Source organism: Mauremys reevesii, linkage group 10 (assembly GCF_016161935.1).
Source record: "Mauremys reevesii isolate NIE-2019 linkage group 10, ASM1616193v1, whole genome shotgun sequence".
In the NCBI taxonomy this organism is placed as follows: Eukaryota; Metazoa; Chordata; order Testudines; family Geoemydidae; genus Mauremys; species Mauremys reevesii.
This window is the reverse complement of record NC_052632.1, coordinates 83,786,924-83,796,317: the sequence shown is the minus strand read 5'-3', so window position 1 is coordinate 83,796,317 and position 9,394 is coordinate 83,786,924. Positions and strand designations below refer to the sequence as shown.

General features: G+C 47.3%; 1 protein-coding gene across 1 annotated transcript in view; it reads right to left on the bottom strand.

Moving 5' to 3' along the window:
- Window positions 1-5,264: 5,264 nt before the first annotated feature.
- The window catches only part of USP31 (ubiquitin specific peptidase 31), a 67,475-nt gene continuing 63,345 nt past the window's right edge, over window positions 5,265-9,394 (bottom strand). Inside the window, exons 17-18 of the transcript XR_005585495.1 lie at window positions 7,057-7,255; window positions 5,265-6,224 (exon numbers count right to left, since the gene is read on the bottom strand). The gene's annotated coding sequence lies outside the window, so the exon portion shown is untranslated. The remainder of the gene's footprint in view (window positions 6,225-7,056; window positions 7,256-9,394) is intronic.

Here is a 9,394-nt window from a genome sequence, read left to right as displayed (position 1 = left end):
CAGCATTCAATCCACCCCTCCATTTAATCCATACAGAACAGGCTGGTCCTGGGCGGCTGCAAACCCCTATTTACAGCTCCTCAGACCAGGCTGCTTTGAGAGGGGCAGAGACTTTCCTTACGGAGGCTACAGACTCCGAGGAAGACGCTGCCGCTGGTACCAACGCGCTGGCCCAGTTAAGCTCTTGCGTTATTCAGAACACGATCTAGAAACTTCAGAGCCAACTGTCAGGACGTCAGAGCGTGACGGGTCACCTGGCCCGTCCGGAGTCCAGGACTCTCTGCAGGGGAACTGCCAGTGGCAGGAACACTCGGCCTATCAGCTATTGTCCCGCCTGCAAGGGAGATGCACAGGAGAGGAGCCAGCCCCCAGCTGAGCCTGGGTTCACGGCTCATTCACACCAGTCTGGGGCAGCGCCTGCGGAGCGCTGGGCACTAAGCAAAGGGAAGCAGAGCCCATTAGTCCAGAGCCACGACTGACCTGCTAGTCTCTGTGCTGCTGCCGCAGACGCAGCTGGGAGAGGGAGCCCACGTTAACTAACAAACCCAGAGCTGTGCTGACACGGGCAGAGTCCCAGAGCCAGGTGCTCAGCTGGCCACGACACAGGGTTTCCTGCTCCCTGAGGAGCCCAGGAGCCAGAGCCCCCTTTGCCTAAGGGAGAAGGCAAGCCCAGGAGGGGAAGAAGGACCATGCAACCAGTGCGGCTAGGAGGCAATTGCAGCAGCTGGGAAAGAACAGAGCACAGGGGCCCTCCACCTCCGCCAGCCTCAAGCAGCCCTGTGACCCAGATGCTTCCAGACAATCGCCACAATCCCAGCTGAAGTCTGACTCCAATGGCTGAAGAAGCGATAGAGCGAGACTCCACTAGGGAGCTGCCGCATCAGTCTCTTCATTAGCTTCTCCAGGTTCATGAACGCTGCCAGGTCTTCACACCAGCAGTAAATGAGAGGGTTAAAGCATGGCTGGTTCCTCAGCGTGGTTAAAATCAATGCTGTGATGCTGGCAGACCAGGTGCCAGCTTCAGCCATGGCCTCTAGGCCTCACTGGACACGGACATGGATTGTATCACCAGCCAGCAATTCCAGACAGCTGGAAACCAGTCTGGCTCACCTGGGCACTAGCACTGTTAAAACCCACGTGAAGTTGAATGTGTTTAGACTAAGGCTGTTGATTAATTGCAGTTAACTCACACAATTAACTCAAAAAATTAATCGTGATTAATCGCAGTTTTAATCGCACTGTTAAATAGAATACCAGTTGAAATTTATTAAATATTTTGGATGTTTTTCTGTTTTCATATATTGTATTCTGTGCTGTAATTGAAATCAAAGTGTATATTTTTACTACAAACATTTGCACTGTAAAAATGATGAAGAAATAGTATTTTTCAATTTACCTCATACAAGTAGTGTAGTGCAATCTTTGTTGTGAAACTGCAATTTACAAATGTAGATTTTTTTTGTTACATAACTGCATAAATGCAGAGGACATGCTTCCATGCTGATGACGCTCATTAAAAAAAATGTGTTAATTAAATTTGTGACTGAACTCCTCGGGGGGAGAGGGGGGGAGTATGTCTCCTGCTCGGTTTTACTCCCATTTCATGTTATAGCAGTCTCGGATGATGACCCAGCACATTGTTCATTTTAAGAACATTTTCACTGCAGATTTCACAAAACACAAAGAAGGTACCAATGTGAGATTTCTAAGGATAGCTACAGCACTCACCCCAAGGGTTAAAAATCTGAAGTGCCTTCAAAAATCTGAGAGGGACAAGGTGTGGAGCATGCTTTCAGAAGTCTTAAGAGCAACACTCCAATGAAGAAACTACAGAACCCGAACTACCAAAAAAGAAAATCAACCTTCTGCTGGTGACATCTGACTTAGTTGCTGAAAATGAACATGCATCAGCCCGCACTGCTTTGGATCGTATTTGAGCAGAACCCATCATCAGCGTAGTTGCATGTCCTCTGGAATGGTGGCTGAAGCATGAAGGGACATATGAATCTTTAGTGGGTCTGGCATGTAAATATCTTGCGACGCCGGCTACAACAGTGCCATGCGAACACCTCTTCTCACTTTCAGGTGACATTGTAAACAAGAAGTGGGCAGCATTATCTCCTGAAAATGTGAACTTGTTTGTCTGAGCGATTGGCTGAACAAGAAGTAGGACTGAGTGGACTTACAGGCTCTAAAATTTTACATTGTTTTATTTTTGAATGCAGGTTTTTTGTACATAATTCCACATTTTTAAGTTCAACTTTCATGATAAAGATTGCACTACAGTACTTGCATTAGGTGAATTGAAAAATACTATTTCTTTGGGTTTTTTACAGTACAAATACTTAAAATAAAAAATTAATATAAAGTGAGCACTGTACATTTTGTATTGTGTTGTAATTGAAATCAATATTTGAAAAATGTAGAAAACATCAAAAACTATTTAAATAAATGGTATTCTATTATTAACAGCGCGATTAATGGCGTGATTAATTTTTTTTTAAATCGCTTGACAGCCCTAGTTTAGAGTACATGAAATGCTTGTGGGATGCTGCATGTATTGATCTCGCTTATAATATCTGCAGCCCATGGTCTAAAGTTACACTGAGTGTTTGCATTGCAAACCTCTATCCCTGTGTAGCTCACCGAACAGGAAAGCAGCATGAATTATTGTGAAGTGCTTGTCCTGCATACCAGGGCCCACTGAAACCAAACGAGCCGTTGTGAAACAAAGGCCAAAGACTGTTGATTGTCCACACACACACCATGAAGAGGAGACAGGCACAGACACTTGTTCCATGAGTTTGAACTCCAGAGGAAGGGAATAAAAATCCCTGACTAGAATAAACATGACTACGGTGCCGTTTGGAATTTGGAGAGAGAGTGATATTTATAATCTTAAGCAAGGGACCTTAGCCCTAAAGGACAGACATCTTGCATATTAGAGCAGCTTCTATTATCTTGTGAAACCCAAGACTAACTCACCTGTGTGTATACATACGTTTACCTGCTTTAACCTTCTAAGTAACATTTCTTTTCCTTAGTTAATAAATCTTTAATTAGTTTACTTCAGGTCTGGCTACAAATGTTGACTCTAGTGAGAGATCTGAGGTGTAATTGATTTGGGGCAAGTAACTGGTCCTTTGGGACTGGGAGTAGCCTACATATAATATCAGAACAATATTCCAAGGGACCATCTACCACAAAGACAGGCTCACTTGGGTGGCAAGACAGACTGGAGTGCCCAAGGGGACTGTCTGACTCCATGGCAAGGCCATTCTAGTGCTTGAGGAATTCACACTTGTTACTTGGTTGTGAAAGTTAAGCGTAGAACACAACCAATTTGGGGTTTGTGCCCTGAGGTTGGCACTCTCGGCCGTGAGCCTCTCCAGATAACGTGGCAAATGCCTCTTGATTTTGTTATGAAGTTTCCAGAGGCCTCCAAGACACTGGAAGCTGGGGACACACAGATAAACCCCCTAGTAAATGGCTGAGTCTTGTTCCCCCTTAATGGCTGGCCTCATACGTGCCGAGTCAGAGGTGCTGCCATTCATTTCAGAACTATGCCATTCACACTGCACTGATGGGCACAAACTGCACCTATTTGTACAGGTACACAGGCCCGGAGGCAGGAAAAGGCCTCAACAAGGGAAGGAATATTAAGCTCAGCAGCCTCCAGAAGCAGGTTTAGCTCCGGCTCCTATCGCAGCTGGGAGGGAGCTGGAGTCCCCGTGACAGATCTGGAGAGGAGTCCACTTTTAACCACCAGCAGGTGTCTAGCTCCTCACCCTGCTGCACCAGGAGTCTCCATAGGAAGGGAAGGGAGGCAGCAGTGGTTCCACTTCCTCTTTCAAGCCGTGTTCCCCAGAGACAGGGCATCCCTCCCAACGCATGCAGAAGCCAGGATAAACTCACAGAGCAGAACGTGGCAGATGAGACAGGAGCCTCTGACCCCTGGGGACAAGGGGCCAGAAGAAATTTAATAATGGAGATATACCCATCTCCTAGAACTGGAAGGGACCCCAAAGGGTCATCGAGTCCAGCCCCCTGCCTTCACTAGCAGGACCAAGTGCTGATTTTGCCCCAGATCCCTAAGTGGCCCCCTCAAGGATTGAACTCACAACCCTGGGTTTAACAGGCCAATGCTCAAACCACTGAGCTATCCCTCCCCAGACAATCGAGGAGAGGCACCCGCCTACTCAGAGGTTACATGTATGAGGCGTGTCTCCCCATCCCCCGACGGCGGTTCCACTGGCCCTGGAACGGCAGCCTGAGCCCCGCCAGCAGAGGCACTGCACCAGTCTCAGCAGCCCTACGTGTCCACGAAGCGCAAGTCAGACCCAGTCATGAGGTTTTAGAAAGAAAGATGGAGTCAGGCTCTTGGTCCATCTTTGGTTGCTCCCAGCCTTGGTGCTCAGGGATGGCATTTCTTGCTAGAGGACCTGCTGAGATCAGGGTACTTAGCTCCGCACTGGGCTCAGCAGTCACCATTCCATCCTTAACCTGCCCTTCCGGTCCAGGCAGCCCAGCTGCTCCTGGGAGCCATACATGGACATTACCCTAAGTACAGCTGTTCAATGGTCCATTCTGTGTCCCCTCAGTTCTCCAACCTGGGGTGCCTTTTACACTGCTTCGCTGTGAGCCTTACCACTCCTGGCATCCTCACACCCAGCCTCCAGCATCTACATTACTCCCAGCTATCCTGCAAGAGTGCGACAGCCAGTCACTCCTGAATTATATAACCAAGCGACACCAGCAAATTCCCAGTCCCAGACTTGTCCCCAGAAATGTGCATCCTGTACTGCCCAGCTCTCTCCTTCTCTGGACAATGCAAGCTCATGGAAAGTCCATCACTTCATTAACAGGAAATGATTCGCACAACCCGTTATCTCCAGTGGAGGTTCTCAAACCCTTCAACCAAACACACTGGTTTAGATAAAACACTAAAACAATTTTATTAACTACAGATATCAGAGGGGTAGCCGTGTTAGTCTGGTTCTGTAGAAGCAGCAAAGAATCCTGTGGCACCTTATAGACTAACAGATGTTTTGCAGCATGAGCTTTCGTGAGTGAATACCCACTTCTTCGGATGCAAGCAGAAGAAGTGGGTATTCACCCACGAAAGCTCATGCTGCTTAACTACAGATGATATCTTTTAAGTGACTACAAGTAATGAGGCCTAAAAGTCAGAACTGGCTACAAAGAAATAAAAGGTAAAACAAATACTTAACAAGCTAAGTGAATTCAAAGCAAAATGTCTCTCTCGCCACATGCTTTTGCAGTCTGACTGGCTGAATCTTTCAACCAGGATCCCTCCCCAGTCCAATGATGCTTCCTTTGTCTTTCAAGTGTTGTTGATGCTGTGAGGAGAGATGAAGGGAGAGAAGATTTGGGGGCCTCTGTTCCTCTTTCCTTATACGTCTATTTTCCTTTGGAAAATCATCTCCAGCTGGGGTTCAGGGGACAGGACGTCTGTGGGGACGACAACTTCCAGCTGGTCCTTGGCCAAAATATAAATTTCTTGCTCACACTCTTTTTCCTGCCAAAGAATGGCCACTTAACCAGGTGACTGTCCATCTGATGTTGACGACACCTGGCTCCAATGTTGGCTAGCCTTTTGTCTCTGGGGAACTTGTTTGAAGTGGTTTCCACAGACTTGGAACATGTCTTATAGAGGAGAATCTTATAATTTTACATACAATGTTGCCACACATTTTACCAGGACAATAATGTTCAGTGGAATATGGGTTGTCGAATGATACCTCACAAGGCATTGTTTGTACAAAATCCATTATAGTTTTGTAGAAAGGGTGAACATAGGGACACAGACTGTCACTGTGCTTCCGGTTCAAGCAGCCCAGCGGCTCCTGGGAGCCGTACATACTTAGCCACGACAACGAGAGTCAGCTCCCAGTCTGCCCGACCACAGCCTGGAGAGTTCATTGACATCAGAATTAGTCATGAGCAAACAGCTGGCTGGAGCTGTAATCAGCCATCAGAACTGGAGATTTCTCCAATCCCTTCTCCTCCAGCCCCCAAACCAGGCTGGAGCCCTCCCCTCCAGCACGTTCACCAGCACAGTCTGGACCAAGCCGAGCAATGGAGCTGGAGAACTACTGTACATCCCTATTCTGACAGCACAGAATAAATCAGCAACTCATCTACATTCCAGGAGAGCTCACGTGTTCTCATCACTGACAGGGGGAAAACCATCACTGCATAACCTACCAAATGAAAAACAATATTTAATTAGGACAGAGCTAGACAAGCACACAATTAAATGTTCTATTACTATCAGTCTTACACAGTTTAAGCCTCCGTTCAATAAGGGGCCATTAAAAAAGACTAATAGAATATCGAAATGTACATAGGGAAGTTGCATGTTGCATTTCAATAACTGCTCCAGCACAGGAGATCTGAGGAGAGTTCTGCCTAAACCAGTATGAAAACAAAAGGCAAACAGGAGCAAGATGCAGGAGTCAGACAAGAGCTGAATGGGAAGCCTCCCAGCTCCCTCCAGTGAGAATCACAGAGAAGATGGGAGCAGCAGCTGCTGTAGGACTTCGCAGTTCCTCCTGGAGAGGCAGAAGCAAATGGCTGCAGGAGAATTGAACTAGCTGCTTTTGCTAAGCAGAGGCCCAAGCCTTCCCATCGCACTAGGGAGCTTGACAGTAAGGCTGCTTGAGAGGAGCCTGCACTCTGCATAAGGGGATCGTCCCCAGATGCCAGCCTGGGGGGATGGCAGACACATGAAGGGCTGAAGGAATCCTCCCAAGGGAGCCAAACAGGAATCTGAGAGCGATTCAGACTGCCAGCCTGCTCCCCCCAGTTCACCACTCACCAAAGTAAAGGGGCTCCTGCCTGTTTGGGGTCTCCCCTCCCCAGGGCATCACGAGGGGATTCCAGTCCAATACAGCAGCCGCCAGCGGCAGCACAAGAACCAGAACATCCAACATTCCGAGTGTCCGAGAGAGGAGGCCCGAAAAAAACAGTGGGATGGGGCAAGGGGTCTGCTTCTCCTTAACCTTCGCAAACAGGAACCATGTCTGGTCTTACCTGCTTCTGCTACAGAACTGAAGTGGAAGGCTTCCCAGCCCTTTGAGGAAGAGTTGCGGTGTTGTGTCTTTTACTGAGCGCGCGCTCCGCCCCACAGTCTGTCAGGAGATGGAATTAAATAGGTGTAAAGTATGTTCTAGATCACTCTTGTCCTCTGCAGCAACGGAACCATTTGTTTTCCCAGGTTGTCTCCCTTGCCCTGCAAGGGTAAACGGACATTGAAGATGACGCACTGGATCTTTCTATCTTTGCTGAAGGGCACGTGGCAAAGCGATTCAGGGCCAGGGAGCGGCCTGGGTTGCCTGAAGTTCTCAGCACTGCCTTACCAACCTACTGTGCCACCCTGGGCCCAAGCAGAGCTGAGCTGAGCTGGACTAGGGTGGATTTCTGGGAGGGACTGGTTGAAGCCCTGGTTTAGTTGCTGACACTTTTCAAAGCTGAGTAGGAAGGGACCCTGAGGAGAGGGGCCTCGGGCAGGAGGCACTGAAGTCAGGTAGGATTTGTCGTGCATCCAACAAGGGGCTCTGAGCAAACACCGGAATCACAGACATTCACTCCCTTGAGGTCTGCATTGCACCTTGGAGAACCAATTCCATGAAAATCCCACCTCAGTGGTATATAAACCCATCGAGCCCAAGGCATCGAAACATTTCACTCCTCGATGAGTCTGCAGGCCTGAGACGCCTCCAGATGAGTTTCTGAAACTTGCCTCCCCATCAGGAATAACACAGGATGGTTGTGCCATCTAGTGGCCACGAAGGAGATTCTACGCTACTCGCCAGCAAGACAGGAAACATGCAGTTTGACCGTTGTAAAATCTCATCTAACTGTAAAAAGTGCCTTTGGATCTGGCTCATCTCTTGTCATTTGCTCACAGGGACAAGAGACAAACCCCCTCAGTCACTAAACTGAGATGTCAGGAGTAAAGGCTTTGTCCACCACCTGTACGCTAGACACTGCGCTCTATGCATGTAGTCGTCCTACTCTAGAGGCCCTTCCAGAAGAGCTCACAAATCCAGGCAGTAGCATGCGAACAGAGGAGGGAGAAGGAATGCCCGGTGAAGCCAGGGGCCTGATTGGAGGTGAGTGGCCACAGCATGACAGTGCCACCTTCATGTGCGTCCCTGGGCCTGGCCTGAAGGAGAGACGTGGTGTCAGACCAGGTTCGGGAAAGGGTTTGAGCATGGGGGTGCGTGCAGGAAGGGAGGCCAACCCAGAAATGGCAGAGATACCCCAAAGGGGGAAGCTAGTCTGTGGCCAAGGTGGAGCGAAGTGGAGAAAGGGAAAAATGGAAAGTAGTGCCGAGATGAAAAAGGGGCAGGTTTATGGGGTGAATCCGAACCACGTGCCTTGGGTAGCAGGCACCAACCCCTCACCCTGAAGAAAGCTCATGCAGCCAAGATGCATGGTAATAAATTTATTGTATTTTATTACATTTTCCCACTTAATTCCAATTCCTCGTATTCAAAGCTCTTCTTTCTGAAAGAAAATGATCTTTTAACATAAAAATATAAATTCTGCATATTAAAAGTGCATACACCTTGAATAATAAAACATACAAATAAATAATAAAAGGCATCACAGTCTCATGCACTTGTCCTCAAATAATTTAAAAGTTTTTATGGTACAATGTTCAACCCCAAGTAAAGACAGCCTGCTTTCCAGATTACTGTACAGTTCAAAAACATTAAAATACAGAAGAGTATCAAAGGTGGGGTGATCCCCACTGCCCAGTATCAGTGTACAGTGATATGACATGCAGCTTTTAGAACTGTAGATATTCCAGTGTAAAATCTGAAATTTGGTGACCAGAAGAGAAACTGCATTTGTAACGGGACTTAAAATTCAATTTTAACCAATGGTGAGGCACAGTTGGTGAGCAAACCTGTATACTCTGAAGGCCACAAGGAAGTGTTCTAGCCATGTGTAGCCTATATCCCCTGGTGTTCAATACTCCCAAGGCTGTATAGCACCTAGAAACATTTCCATATTGCATTGCACAAATGCTGCATCCTAACACAAGCTTTCTTGAAAAGTGTTTGTGCTGCAGGGCCTGAAGAGTGGAATAGAATGTATGTTTGCACCTAGTTTTAATCTGTGCCATTTAAACACTATTTGCAGGTATACTGGATGTTAGTGGCTTTTTTAAAAACCCCGCTAAGCTTTGAAAAACCTGAAAGGTACTGTAGGAATTTTCATTTTACCTTTATTCTGCAAAATAAAGCTCCAATGGTAGCAAATGTTTTGTGGTGCTTTTATTAAGAAAACCATGTAGTACTTTCATCTCACCACAGATTAAAACTAAATTTCAGTTGCCTCCACAGATAACATGAGATAC